At 39.2% G+C, this 15,836-nt stretch overlaps 1 protein-coding gene across 1 annotated transcript in view; it reads right to left on the bottom strand.

Annotated features, from left to right (window-relative positions):
• Pkia (cAMP-dependent protein kinase inhibitor alpha) overlaps positions 1-6,422 on the bottom strand; it is a 98,885-nt gene extending 92,463 nt beyond the window's left edge. Inside the window, exon 1 of the mRNA XM_045144267.1 lies at positions 6,349-6,422. The gene's annotated coding sequence lies outside the window, so the exon portion shown is untranslated. The remainder of the gene's footprint in view (positions 1-6,348) is intronic.
• Positions 6,423-15,836: the final 9,414 nt, after the last annotated feature.

The following is a 15,836-nucleotide window of genomic DNA, read 5'->3' as shown; positions in this document are numbered from 1 at the left end:
GAGGGCTGGAGAGATGGCTCAGCATTTAAGCGCTTGCCTGTGAAGCCTAAGGACCCCATACGAGGCTCGACTCTCCAGGACCCATGTTAGCCAGATGCACAAGGGGGCTCACGCATCTGGAGTTCGTATGCAGTGGCTGGAGGCCCTGGCATGCCCATTCTCTCTCATTCTCTATCTGCCTCTTTCTCTGTCTTTTACTCTCAAATAAATAAATAAAAATAAACAAAATTTTAAAAAATGCACGTGCAAGTAGTTTATTCAGGCAAGAAGCAGAATGCTTAAGTTTGTTTTTCTAAGAGGGTGAACCAAAGAACAAAAAAGATAAGAAATGTTTATCAATGTCATTCCACCCCTAACAACCAAAGAAAAAGCATACATAAAATATAATTGGTACATGTCTCAAGTCAGCTACATTGTGGATGTGTATATCGACATCTTGCAATCCTTGCATCTTAAATACTCCTCATATATTGATTATAAAACACTGTGCTTCATCCTTACTCTTTTAGTATATCAATATCTAATTAAAATAGAATGCATGCGATCCACAGCAATCTTCTGCTTCTCTGCTCCTGCACAATGTGATGGGGACAGGCTTAGGAAAGGGAAAAAATCGCTGCAGATATTTCTGCTTATCTACATTGTTGTTGCAAGACTTGACTGACACCTGTGATGCACTGTGCAGCATTTTGAAATGCTGAAATATGTGAGACTTCAAATCTCTTGTGGAAAGCATGTCTCCTCTGTGAATGACAAATTTTTTAAAAAGCGAGGATATTTCCTTACTTAGATTATGCTCAATGGATTCTCTTATATTGCTTGAATTCATTTATAACATAGCTTGAAATGCTTCCAGAATGTACACAAATATAATATATTGAAGAAAGTTAGACTTTCATAATTAAGGTATACATTCCAACATAAATATGTGGGCATAACCTTTGACCCAAAAAATTACGCCATGACACTCAAGCCTCAATTAGAAGTAAAAATTATTAACATAAATGCATATATACCACTATATTTACTACCACATAGCTTGAAACCACAAACATGACATCAAATTTAATTATGGTTTATAGTACACATTACTGGGCTCCTATTAAAGAAAATTGGAAGCACTATAATGAAAGATACTTTCATTGAAAGTGATTTGCAATTTACAATTACAAATGTAGGACATGCATAGAACAAAAGAACTTTAAAATGAAAAAAAAATTCTGATACACACTGTGCAGTAGATGAACTTTGAAATCATTATGTTAAATGTTAGAAGACAGATACAAGAAGATAACTGTTGTGTGATTCCATTTTGTGTGACACTTAAAATAGACAAATTTATGCTCACTGAAAATAATTTACTATGGACTGAGGAGTAGAGAATGGTGGATTATGGATCAAGGGGTAAGTGATCTCCTCAGGATGAGGAGCAAGCTCTGAGAATGGCTAGTGTGATGGTCATACACCAATATGAATGTACTCAAGAGTAGTGAGGTGGATAGATGAAATAGTAAAACTGTTGAATTTAAAAGTTTATATTACTTTAAAATATTATATAACTAAATTAGTGTATTGTTTTAATCTATACAAAACTTATCACACAAAATATGTGGTAAAATATGTGTGTACTTTGCCACATGTAAAATTTTAAAAATTATAAAATCTATTTTGCAATAAGTTCAAATGACTCCCATCAATAAGTACATTATGAAGCTTCTGTAAAATTATGCTCACTTATGGTGCTTATACAGGTATCACGTTTTGCCTACAGAGAAACGTAAAGCAAGTAATTGTATGGGTTGTCCGATTGAGTCTTCAATCTCTCTATGTAGATTTTTTCAGATTAATATTGTTTGGAGGGGTTAAATATTTTTATTTATTTATTTGCAAGCAGAGAGAAAAAAAAAAGAGACAGAGACAGAGAGACATCAACATATTTGGCAGTACAGAGTTTGACTTTGAAAGCTCTGTCTATCCTTTCTCTCTGTTTTGTAAAAATGGTTCTGATTGGAAAACTCCAAGTAAAAAAAATGGAATACTTAGGGATGCTTCTGGATGTCTTTTCTATGAATCAAGGTCAATTGAATCACTCTTCTCCCTAGAACCTGGGCTGCCTATGCAGGGCTACTTTCAGGTCCTAAAGAAGAGAGGACAATGGAAGGAGAACTTAGCATGGAACATAGGAAACATGTAACTGAGAAAAGACAGACATAATGTTGGAGAGTTTACAGCAGATCACCTCTAACTTTCATGAGAAAGCTTTAGTGGGTCCATAAGCACCTGCAATTACATTTAAATCATATGTACATATGTGTGCATGTGTGTGATTGTGCATGTCAGTGTACTCAATCATTGCATGTGCATTTCCTTCAGAAAGGCTGCACAGCTATTGTTCTATTATAAAAGGGTTTTACAAGAAAGGATTAAGTAGCATGAGAAAGATGAAACATAAAATCATCTTAAACTACATTGCTAACTTTAACTTTATATTTAAAATGCTGTCTTATACTGTGCCTATTTCATAAAGCAGTGCAGTAATACAGAATAATTTGTGACATCACTGGGCCTCAGTTTTCTCAATGTAAAATTAACATATAGTAGAAGCATGAAATGGAATACTGCATGTAACAGTACTTTGTAGAATGCCTTGAAACAAGTAAGTGCTCATCCATACAACATAACGTTCCCCAGTTCAGAATGCAAGCATACTAAAATCAGGTGCAATGTTTTCCTTAAAGTTTCATTTGTTTAGCTCATCATGATTTTGACATATGTGAGCTATTATACACTTAAAGGAATGCAACATCACAATTGTTCTTACTAAATATCATTAATAGATATACTCTCACTAGATTTAATATTATCTAAGGATTAAAACACACACACACTAAACTAGTTCTTGCACAAATACTAAGAGCTTAAATGTTCTAGTAAAGAGGGGGAGATAGGTAGAGATCTACCCTGTAGAAGAGTGTCTTTCTTCACTAAAATCCAATTGCTGAACACCTAGCATACACATATCTAGCTCCGCATTATACCAACAGTTGGAGGTAGTAAAATGTTTTCAGTCCCTGACTCTTCTTCATGGCTCTCCTATATGAGCAGACAATGTGTATGTATGTGAAAAGATGAACCAAGATAAAAAGAATTATAGGGATTTAGGCAAGGGATAAAAAAGCATATTTCCTCAGAAAGGGAAGGAGGACACAAAGAATGACATTATTCAATGGGCAGAGTCAGATGGAGCAAAGTTTCCACACAGGGCAGGAAAGGTAAAATAAGCAAAAAACAAACAAACAAACAAACAAAAAACCAGACATGATACCACTTGGTACTGTAAGAGTGTGAGTGAGACGCAGCCTAAAATGCTGTCAGAGTTGCTCATCTGCATTACTTATCAGGAACATTGAACAGTAAGGAAAATTGCAGAAGTATGTCAACTAAGAGGTCATAGGTAATGCTCAAAATAGCACTTTTTTTACTTTATTTGAGATTGCACACTTTAGCCCAGGCTGGCCTAGCATTTCAATATAGAAGTTTCCCCAGCCATTCTCATGGCAGTGCTTAGCTAAGGGGACAAACCACTAAGTCAGCCTTACTACGTCTGCTGTTTTTATTGTTGCTGTTGTTGTTGTTTTTCTTTTTCCCCATTTGCTATTTCAACTGTGGCTGATGGTGTGGCAATACAGCACCACAAAATGCTCTTTTGTTATGAGTATTCAACTCTGACCCCTCAAATTTTGCTCCCTGATGTACTGAAAACATTGCAGGATTTTTCATGAGATTGGAAAATAGTAGACGAACTCCAGTTCCATACTGTCAAACTAGAAGAATGCCTAAAGCTCATTTAGCACGTAATCATGTGTGTCATTCTATTTTTTCATTTTCTTTTCACTTCTGAATACCAGATGATTAATTTCTCTTGTTTTGAGAAAAATTTAAAGAAATGGAAATAGAGTTGTAAATAAATTACTATCGTATCATTATATGTGTGTGAATATATTAACATCCCTCAAATTGTTTAGACATAATAGAGTCCCTATTCAGGAATTCTAATATTCCTTACCCTCCTCATTTGTATTGCATGAAAATCACATTTTCTAATACATTTTTCTTCTCTACAAGGTTTCTGCAACTGCACACTGAAATGTAGTAGATTAATCTCAGCTGTGTAGCCATAGTCAGGTATTACACCAGCTCAGAAGCCATCAGCCCCTTGATGCTCCTAGCCAATGAATTTAGTTCCCTCAAAAATACAGCAACAGACACCTTCCATTTCTAACCACCATTCAGATATCCTCAGCTACTGTTCTTCCCAAACATGACTCTTAACGTTGCAGAAATTGTTATTGTTCCCATAGTATCAATTATGTAATTTGAATTTAGTATACTTTGCACTAATTTTTAAAAGAATTATTCTACCTACATTTATCATTAATTATTCTTCAGAACAACAAGATTTATATACTTAAGTATTTTAAAATCAGAAAATGTCATTGAAGATGTTGGTTGTCACCTGTTTTGTTTCCTGTTCAAGAAGATGTCAAAAGTCTAGAATCTATAGTACTAAGTATTTCAAACCAATACCATGTAATCAATAAACAAAAATGGCCCTGACTTCAGCAAGATCCCAGGGACATTTTCTGGAGTGAGCCACCTGGTAGTAGACCAGTCTTCACTCCTGCTGCCCAAATACTGATGATACACATAAAGAAACAATTCAAATCTTCCTTAAAAAGTATGTTTCCAAACCGAATTTGTAGTTAGAATCATAACTATAATATATCATACAATTAATATGACTTTGTGGAATTAGTATCTCTGTCAAAAATAAAAATAAAATAGGAAGTGAGGCTGAGGTGTGATGTTTTAGTGATAAACTCTGTCCCCTTTTTCATTGATATACTTGAATTTATTAAAATTAAATGTTATGGCTGTTGAGTCAGACTCTTTTCCTACTTTCAAGTTCAGAGATAACAGGTCTCCTTTTAAATGGACATTGACTCACAGACACCCCACACTCTGTCATATAGCAATTGCTCTATACGGGTGAGGCGCATATTTGTTTTACCCCATCAGCCATCTTAAATGTTTCACATCTCATTCAGACATGCACCTTTGGGTGGCAAGAAGAATAAGGGCTTGAGCTCAGGAGGACAGTGGGGCAAATCCCAGGATGAATAGAAGGAACCTGAAAGTGGGGAGTCAATCCTCAAGATGATCAAATAACCCGAGATTTAGATGAGATGGGCCAAACTCCATGGGATTTCTGACTGCCTTTGGGAAAGCCCTCTGACACCTCTTCTGAGGTTCCTGCAGAAACCTAATGCAAACACACTACCTGCTTTTGGAAGGCTTGCTCTGAACCCTAATAGCTTATTGCATTCCACCTCAGCTTGACTGAAAATGTTTCCCAAAAAAGGAGATAGACACATTTCCATGTTTCCTTTCATCTATGTCTGCACAGAGAGCTGCCCCCACATCCCAATATTTTCTGCCGTTCTTCCACGCCAGCCTTCGGGGAGGTCAACCACAGTGACAGTAGTGGGCAGTTATGGTAACCATGTTGGTACCAAAAGCAAAGTGCTTCATTCTAGGTGCTTAGGGCAAGGACACTGGTCATGGCTTATAAAGAGATACCCAATAAGAAACTCCGTTTAAAATAATGCCCTCTCTGAATCCCCGTCAAAGTCACTCATAGAGCTGAGCAAGGCTTAGAAGGACTGAGGAGAGTTGGCCTGTGCAGCGCACATTATCTCTGAAAATGATCAATGACATGATTGACAGAAACAATGCTAAGGGACATCAGAGAGGTGACAAGTGCGCCTCACACCCAGCAGAACTCAACGACGAGGAACTTTCCCTCCACCAGGAGACTCCCAAGGGCTCAGTAGGGAAGCAGGTGTGACATTGAAATGAGCGCAGCCCCGGGGGAAGAGATGAGACCAGGAACATGTAAAGGCAACATTGCTGATGTCTACCCCGGAGGCTACCAAGGACCTGCTGCTCTCAAACCAGGAACAGATCAAGTGCAGGAGGAAGGCACAAAGAGGGAGTCAAATTATTTTACATTTTGAAACCTTTTCGATGTCTAAGCCAACTTGGCCCAACTCGTCCTTAAGAAAAGCAGACACAGGAAGCCCCTTTGTCTGAGCGGTGACACGCTCCTCCAGTCGCCTGTGCTGGGCTGGTTAACATTTCATCCCGGGTGTCGCTCCTTTTTCCTTTGCAGAATGCAGCAGGGTCACCCCTTCCCTTTCCGGGTACTGCAGACCCCACAATCGCCAGAGCGCACAGCCGCGCGCCCGCCCCGCCCCGCCGAGTGGCCAGTGCCCGCGGGCCGCTTACCTGGGGACCGCGACGGGGATGGAGTCGGCGCGCCCGGCGCCCGCGGGCTGCAGTCCCGCCGCCCGGCCGCGTGCGCGGGGATCTGGGGAGGAGCGCGGCGCCCGCCCCACCTGCAGCTGCAGCTGCCGCGCGCCGCGCGAGTGCGACCGATGAAGTCATCGCCGCCGCCGGATCACCACACTGTGCGCGGGGGCCGGGGAGAGGGTGAGCTCCAGCCCTGGCCACCACATCCTGTGAACTGCCCCTCCGTATTGCAGGTTTCTTGTCTATAGGTGCGTTGATAGATGCTTCGTGGCTGGATTGTGCAAGGGGAAAAGAAGAGGGAGACAGATTTTCTCTGCAAACTATCCTTCCTCGCGCTTCCCCCCCATCACCCAGGGCTCTTGGACAGCTCCATTTGCCTGTGTGTGGGTTTCCCACCCTCTTCATCGTCCTCCTCGGTATTGTTCATTTCGCTGAAATTGAGAGCTATGATTGTTTATTGAGATAAACATTAATATACCAAGAATATATTTTCAATGGTTAATCAGTCTTTCTCTAAGCTCCTCTTACCTACACACACACACACACACACACACACACACACACACACACACACACACACACACACCAGCAAATACACAATTACAAGAGCTGGAACCTCTCGCCCTGTCGCCTGTGTGATACAATGGGAATCTCCCAGTGGAGCGAACATGTGGGGCGGGCTGAGGAACTCACACAAGGAAAAGCAGAGAGGTCATCCCAGGATTTTATGGCTTTAATGAATGAGTAGAAGTGTTCCCATCTCCCTCAGCCCACTCTCTCCCTTCTCCGCGGCCCCCTGTTTCGGAAGGCTGCTTGGGTGACAGCTGTCACGCTTGAAAACCAAGAGCCATTGACAATCCGCACCTGCAGATGACTGTAACGCTTTCCTAGAACATTGGTCAAAATTTGCCTTAGGAATGCAATAAGCATCCATGAACATCAGCAGCTCCCCCGACTCATTAAATTAGTACCAGCGATTGAGCACCTTACCTCTTTCCCTTTCTGCCCACCTTCTTGCTTCCTTCCCAAACCACTGTCCAAATCAACAGTTTGGTGGTTATATATTTAAGGCTGAGCCAGGGTTTCTTCCCCAAAGGAGCCATTCCCAAACCCGGAGTTTCCCTAGTCCCAGCTCTACTAGGGGCAGTTATCCTCTTTCCTTGTTTAACTTGGACCTCAGCATCCCTAGGTCCAGGACAGTTTTAGCTTGGGAATCTGTCCAATATTCTAGACTGCACTCACATAAGGCCAAGGAATTCCCTTTACGGAATGAAAACGTTCCAGACCTAGGTTTATCATGTTCAGAACTGAGCATTTGACCAAATGAGTTTATATAAATATATGTGCTCTTTGGAAGCTGAGACTGTCTAAGTTTAGGGCCATACCACCCTGAATGTGCCTCATCACATCTGAAGGCTGGGAGCTCTTGCTTTATGTATCTGAGACTTATTTTCATGAAATTAAGCCATTTGTGTGATTCTTGACCTGTATAAAAGGGGTACCTGAATATAATTGGCAGACTAAAGATGGAAATTACATCTTTGACCTTATATCTACCTGAAATTAGTATTGAACATGCCATTTAAATATAAATGTAGGCCACAAACCATAATAATATTAAGTATTCCTGTGACATTACTAGTAGACATGATAAATCATTTCCTAAGTCAGGTTTTATAGTTGGCATAATAAACATATCAATATTTTTGAAAGTTTCATTAAATAGATATTTTAGCATTGTTTTATGTATTAAAGATGTATTAAAGAAATAGTAGTCTCCATAGACCCCACTTCCAATTTTCTCTATCCCTAGCATCTTACAGAAATGTAACAGCTTTGTTAGTATTAAGTAACTAATGTTGATACATTATTATTAGCTAATGGCCATTCTTTAAAAAGTGTGTGTGTGTGTGTGTGTGTGATATTCTTTTATCCCTTTGGCCCTCCTCAGTGGGGTTATGCTATTCTCTGTAGGGCCATGAATACCTCAGTCAGTCCCTGTGTGGTAGCAAGGGGACCATATCTCAGGGTATTCCTATCCTCCCTTTTGCTCTTACAATATTTCTGCCACCTTTCTAGCAATGTTCCCTGAGCCATGGTAGTCTGATTTAGTTTTGAGTTCTCTGTAGCCTCTGGATTTCTGCTTTGATAGGTTTTGATTGATCATCATGCCTGTAATTATAACACTTGAACATGTTGCCAGACTAGCAGTAAGAGCAGTATTCATGTCACCACTTCCTCTACAATTTCTCCTGGGCCATGGCAGATCATGGTGGGCAATCATCTATCATCTTGCTTATTTATGAATTTTGGTTCTCCTCCATTTTATCTGTCATCTTTAAAATAAAACAGATTCTTCAACCAGGAGTGAGAGAAGATTTGGTTAAATGGGGTATGCAAAGTGATTTGATATATATATCAAATGACTTTTTTAAATATGGTGTGTAAGCCCATTCTTCTTCTCTAGAGAGCAGTGGAATTGTCTCTCTGATGTCCAAGTTTCCTGACCATTGAACACTGACTTGGTTTCCAGTATCAGATATGAATTCTCTTTTACTGAGTTGGCCTCATGACCAATCAGAGAGCAGTTGGTTACCTGCAGAGGCTGCATATCACTACTACACAAGTGTGTACTTCTTGCCTGACTGGTTGTTTCAGAATCTGCAGAGTCCCCTGCTTATTTATGCTGTTGATGACTGCCCACCTCCAGCAACTCCCACAGAGAGTTCCAGCACTATGAAGGCTATCCAGGATGGAGCTATTTTCTCTTTTGGTTCCAGCATGGTATCCAAAGCCCTTTGACTATACCCTGTGGTGTCTTCAGCAATAGGGTCTTACCTTTTAGCTCCGGCAGGTAATCAAGTGTTTTAGCAATAGCCTACAATATTTTTGGGACCTCAAGGGTATTTCTGACCAATAGCTCACTGTGGGGGTCAACCCAATTCTGGCCCTGGGATTTACCAACCAGAGTCTATGGTTTTAAGCCTAACCTTTTTCTACATTCTGTCCAGACTGTTCTCCTTCCCCTTTTATGTCTTATGGAATGCCATATCTTACAGAATGTTAGCCAAAATTAGGGTTTCCAGGAAACTGAGTCATGTTGTCTTAACTTTTGTGTAATCACCTCCTTTCCATCTCTATTCCCTACCCCTCAAGCTCCCCCCCCCACCAAATATTCTCTCCCTCCACTAACTTGTCAGGTAACAACTCCCCTTTCCCTATTTTTTCTCTGTCCTAGTCTCATTCTATGCCTGATTAAATGCCAGTCTGTATTCAATGTCCTTGGGTCATTGGTCATAGTGACCTCAATTGTATTCCACACTCTTCTCCAGGAAATCGATCATGCAACATTTCATTGTCATGTCTCCTGATACAATTTTTAGCTATAACAGTTTATCCGAATTGCGTTGTTTCTGATGACCTTACCAGGTTAACGAGTAGTAGTCAAATATTTTATAGGATGCTACACTATGTCACTTTGTGTCTTTTTCTTATAAGATCAAGTTATGGGTTATTGAGAGAATGACCACAGAGGTAAAATATTCTTTTCACCAGATCATCTTAAGATTATATATGATCCACATGATTTATGATGTTGCAGTTGACCTTGACCAATTGGCCAAAGCAGCATTTGCTGGGTTTCCCTGTTGTAGTTTTCACCTCGGCTGACTGCACGGCTGTCAACAAGTCACCATGTGAAAAAAGCCCAAATCTAAGGAGAGTTGTGTTCAACCTTTGTGAAAACAAAGTGTGTACATTATGAGGTTTGCTCTCTCCACAGTAGCTGTGCCTACAGCCTCCAAATTATTATTTTTTTTCAATAACTAATTCATATAAAAGTAGACTCACAGGTATGTATTTTGTACTTTTGGTCAACATTCAATGTTTTCTTATTCAAAATTCCCCAGTCTTTGCCATTGAGAGCTCTTTGGGTTTGTTTGTGGTTGTGCTCCTCTGATGGATGCCTCTCATATGTATATATTGATTGATTTTTTACTACTAATTACATGTATGTGTATGATGTGGAGGTGTCCTTCATAAACTCTCGTGTTCTGGATTCTAGGTCCTCAGCTGGTGGCACTTTGGGAATTGGAGCCTTGCTGTAGAAGGTGTGCTGCTGGGTTAGGCTTATGGGTGTTAGAGAACCCTTGTTCAATCTCATGCTGTTCTACCTGCTGGGGCAGAGATGATATTCAGCCTCTGCTCAGGCCATCCTTTCCCCTGCTGTCCTGGAGCTTCCCCTCATGGCAGTAAGCTAACCCCATCAGCTGTTTAGGTCAAGTGCTTTGTCTCAGCAAGGAGAAGGTAACTACAACAATGTACATAGAAATCTTTGAGTTCTGCAAGATGTTCTAGGCTCACCTAGTTCATTTCCTGCCCTGTGAGTCCTACAATCAGAGAACTGTTTCCATTTATTAGAGATGGTACCAGACACTAAGGTCTAGACTCTAGTTTTGTTCATTGCTAATGGGCTGCTGTTTGGTTTTGGCATTTTATCCAAGAGAACAATACTATATATGTGTGTCCTAACCCATGTTTATACTTAAAGATATTTCCGGGTGTAACCATATGTTTCTAAGTATCTATAACTAGGTGAGGCATACTTTATCCTCTAATTCATTGTCACAGAGATAATTATTTCCTACCTCCCTTGCTTACCTATAAATTTCCACTAGAATAGTGAGAAACATAGCATTATCTTTTACTCTCTGTGCCCAACTGCTTAATTCTATTTTCTCATACAGATATAACAGCATCAAAACTAATGTTCCATTACCTTAATGACACATTTTAAAAGGTAGTTCTAATGCTGTATCTTGTTTAATGTTTCACGGTCCAAGCATTTCTCTAAAGCTTTATTTATTTATTTACTTACTTACTTACTTATTTGAGAGAGTGAGAGAGAAAGAGGCAGAAAGAGAGAGAGAGAATGGGTAAGTCAGGGCCTCCAGCCACTGTAAATGAACTCCAAACGAATGTGCCACTTTGTGCATCTGGCTTAAGTGGGTCCTGGGGAATCGAAAGGAGGTCCTTTGGCTTTGCAGGCAAATGCCTTAATCACTAAGCCATTTCTCCAGCTCCCATTCATTTCTATATCATGCATTTGTTGCTTATATACTTCCACTACTGCAATTAAAATTCAGTAACACTTCTTTTTATTTCTTTTTCTTTATTACCATTAACAATATATTTTGTATGGATACATCATGCGGTAGTACCCTCTCTTTTTCCTCATTACTGTCCCCATTCCGCTAGGGACCCTTCTCAGTGGGGTTTCAGGTATTCCCTATGGGGATGTGGGTTATGTGTTGTGGGAGCAGCAATCAGTAATTTTGGAGGGAGGGATTGCCTCTGGGCATAACGTCTCAAGCTGTGGCTCTTACAGTTTTGCTGCCCCTCTTCTGAAAATTTTCTGAGCCATGGTACATGAGTATTAAGTCTACTTTAGTGATGAGCTCTTAGAAGCCTCTGAATCTCTGCTTTGGTAAGTGTTTAGTGTCCTCAGGGTCTATCTCTATCATCCTGGTGCTAATTATTGGGTTCATCATGGAATCAGCACGCATGTTTATCTCCCTAATTCCTCTGTGGTTTCAGCTGTGGCTGGGGTGAAGTGAGAGGGGTAGTTTATCTCCTCATATTTCACTACCTTCTGAAAAAGAAAAACAGTTTCTGCAATGGAGGGTGAAGTCAGCATAGTTTAAGTGGGGTAAGCATTATTATTTTAGGGAGAATTTATCACATGTAACCCCTCTTTTAGGCAAAGACTAGTAAGAACTTGACATTCAGTAGCACTTTCTAGAATTGCATGTACCATATTATACATGTATTACCTGCATTATTTTGAGATGAAGTACAAACATTACTCTAGATTGTCAAAGGATCTATGACAAGAAAAAGAACTAAACAAAAATCAAACAAACAAGTGTAGAATATCAACATGATATTGTTGTAAGGATGGAGTGATGTAAATTTGCCTGCTACATCTTTTAAGAGAAACTCATACACAATAAATATTATTCTGTCCATCTTCTCTCCTGTTTCTATAGGCTTCCATCTCTGAAGGTCTATACATTGTAAGAAAGAAACTGTTTCAGCTTCAATAATCTAAAATTGAGGGGAGCTAGGCGTGGTGGTGCACGCCTTTAATCCCAGCACTCAGGAGGCAGAGGTAGGAGGATCACCATGAGTTCGAGGACACCCTGAGACTACATAGTGAATTCCAGGTCAGCCTGGGCTAGAGTAAAACCCTACCTCGAAAAACCAATATAAATAAATAAATAATAAAATAAAATAAAATAAAATTGAGGGGAATAGTTTGCTAGGTAAAAAGATTCATCTAAAGTCTGTGGGAGAAGGATGACAGGATGAAGGGAACCAGAGAATTGGAGATGACAAAAAGTCAGAGGTCCTATGCTTCATTCTCATAGAAGGAAGGAGAGCCATCACCATTGTTTGGGCTGACCCTAAGACAGAAAGACCCTTAGTCTTTTCCTTTATTTCATCTGAGGCACATGCACTCCTCTATGAAAGGTGGTGACTTGGAACAGTCCTGGAAGGTATTTTCATATTGTCCTTGGTATAATTTCTGTTCTGTGAAGCTGACTTGCTGGATGCCTAAAATGTGCTCATGATAACATAGACACTTCCATCAATCAAAGTACTCTGGTTAGGAGGTTTTTTTTTTTTTTTTTTTTTTTTTTTAATCAGTGTGCTAATACTGCTAAGAAAAAGACAAAAGTAAACATTAAATGGCACAATTTAACTGCCTCAGGAAGTATACCATATTAAGAGGCACAGAGAAACTGAAAAGAACAGGAAACACAAATAGGAAATGTTTCAACCGCAGGGTTAGAAGCTGTATTCTTGAAACTTGACACTCACCCACATGCCAGATTTTTCTGGTGTGGTTTTACCCTAGGGTGTTTATTATTATTATTATTATTATTATTATTATTATTATTATTAATTCCATTTTTTTAACCAACTTGTAGTTGTTGGTTTTGAGGTCAAGAGTCTTTGCTTCCTCTCTGATGTTCTCAAATTAGAGATCAAATGATCTATTCATATCATGAGTCTCAGCAAGGGACAATGTGAAACCAGAGCCAGGGCGCTGTCAGGGTTTAGAACCCCTCCTTGGGCTAAGGGAGTCCTTCCAAAGGAATTCATTTATGTGCAAATGTGCTATCAGAAAGGGTAACTAAGTATTTCATTAGTAGCCATTAACAATTTAGTGGAGATTAGCTTCTCAGATTTATAATTGAGAGGAGTTGTCAGAGAGACTTGGCTCTAGCATCTGTCACCAGATCTGCAGCCTGGTCTCCTGCCCTCATTACTCCATAGGGGTCTGCCTAAAGCTGGGAATTTTTATCTCCTGGAAAACAGTTGAGCACTTGGTGAGAGAAAATCGGTGGTGTTGTACATAATTTTGATTTACAGGAAGGGGAAGAGAGAGGTTTCTATAATAAAATGCACTGTTGGAAGTGGCTACTAGGTTGGACTAATTGAGCTCCTCTATAGAAGTTTATGATTCATGATAAAATATCTGGTCTTTTAATGAATTTAAAAAGAACACTATGTAAAATGTATACAAGGTAATGTAGAGATAGCAAGGATAATGATGGAAACAGTTAAAACACAGTATTATACTTCAAACTAAGATATTTAGCATGCATTTATAAAAGTTATAGCAATATTTAATAATATAAAATAAATCTAGAATTTTCTATATTAACAAAATAGTACTGATACAAGGTTTGGAAAACCATTACTTACATGAGGATTCATATTGGTACTGAAGGGTTTTCAGCCTACAGAACAGAAATAATTCATGAAAAAGGAAAACACAATACAGATCAAAACTATTTATACGGGCTGAAGAGATGGGTTAGTTGTTAAAGTGCTTGCCTGAAAAGCCAAAAGGACCCAGGTTTGATCCCAGTACCTATGTAAGCGAGATGCACAAACTGGGGTCCTTAGGCTTCACAGGCAAGCGCTTAACCGCTAAGCCATCTCTCCAGCCCCTAAGTTCACTTTTAATACAATTCATTCTATCTGTTCTGTTCCTCTAGAGAACCCTGACTAATACAGCCACACAACTCTAAGAGTATAATTGGAACTTTTTGTTTAATTGTAAATGTGTATTTGCTTAATTCAAATGCTTAGAGATGACATCAGATGCTTTCAGTGGTAAAAATAATTCTCCATGAAGCCTTGATTAAAACATTATGAAGTCATGAGTTAAAAGAATATACTATTTGTTTAACTATTCACTTTAAGATTATAATAAAGCAATATAATAAAGCAAATAAACTCTGCCCCCTACCTCAGGAAAAGTAAACTATAGAAACTTATCCATCACAAAAACTAGAACTTTAATATGCCTGAATAAAGATTTATTTCTATCACTTTTCACTTCTTCACAACTAAAAGATGAATTTCTTCTTCCTTATTAAATTTAATTATGTGACTGAAAAGTAAATTTAAGTTTGATTAGAGATAAATTTCAGAGGTGGAAGGCATAGATAAGTGGTTAAAGGTGCTTGCTTGCAAAGATTTACAGCTTAGATTCAATTTCCTGATACCCATGTAAAGCCTGATGCACAAAATGGTGTATGTCTCTGGAGTTCATTTACAGAAGAAGGAGAACCTGGAGTACCTGTTCATATTCACTTTCTTTCTCATGCTACTTCTTAAATAAATTAGAAATATTTAAAAACATAAGTTTTGGTCAGATATGGTGACTCAGCACTTACAAAGCTAAGCAAAGAGAAAGAGAACTTCTATAGGTCAGCCTGAGCTACATAGTGAGACCCTGTCTCAAACAACAACAACAAACTTCACAAAACAACAAATAAACCAAGCTTTCACTGAACCATGTTTGGTCATGAGAGGTGATATTCATTCAGTAAGTAGATATTTATGTAATACTATGTAAATAGTACTGCCATTCTGCTCACTGGAATTGCAGGAGTGAACAAATGAATCTCTTATCTGTAGGACTGATGTTCTTACAAAAAGAGATGATATATTGGGGGGGGCATAGAGAAGTCCAATAATGGTGTAGACATGGAGGCAGTTAAGGAAGATAGTCAGGGGACATGTGGAAAGAAAGTCTAAAGAGAGCTATCTTTCTTGGTAAATAAATAAAAACAAGACAAAATGAATATATAACTAGAAAAGAAGTGTTCACTAAGGTGGATATTTCACATGCTGAGGGAACAGCCAATGGAGCGCAAACCCCTGAGAAGCAGGGATGAGATGTTAGAGGAAAGAAGTGCTTAGCAGGCAGAAAGGGAGGAAGGGGTCCCATGGTTCACTCTACAAAAGTGGACACATTTCTTTCCCAAAAGAATGTGGCATCATCAATCCACATAGATCAATGCACTTGATGTGTGGTCAGCTTGGAAATTCTGAGCTGATTAAAACTGTATTCTTAATGGAATAAGAAATAGCAGACACATTGG

Source organism: Jaculus jaculus, chromosome 2, assembly GCF_020740685.1.
Source record: "Jaculus jaculus isolate mJacJac1 chromosome 2, mJacJac1.mat.Y.cur, whole genome shotgun sequence".
NCBI lineage: Eukaryota > Metazoa > Chordata > Mammalia > Rodentia > Dipodidae > Jaculus > Jaculus jaculus.
This window is presented reverse-complemented; position numbering and strand designations above follow the sequence as displayed.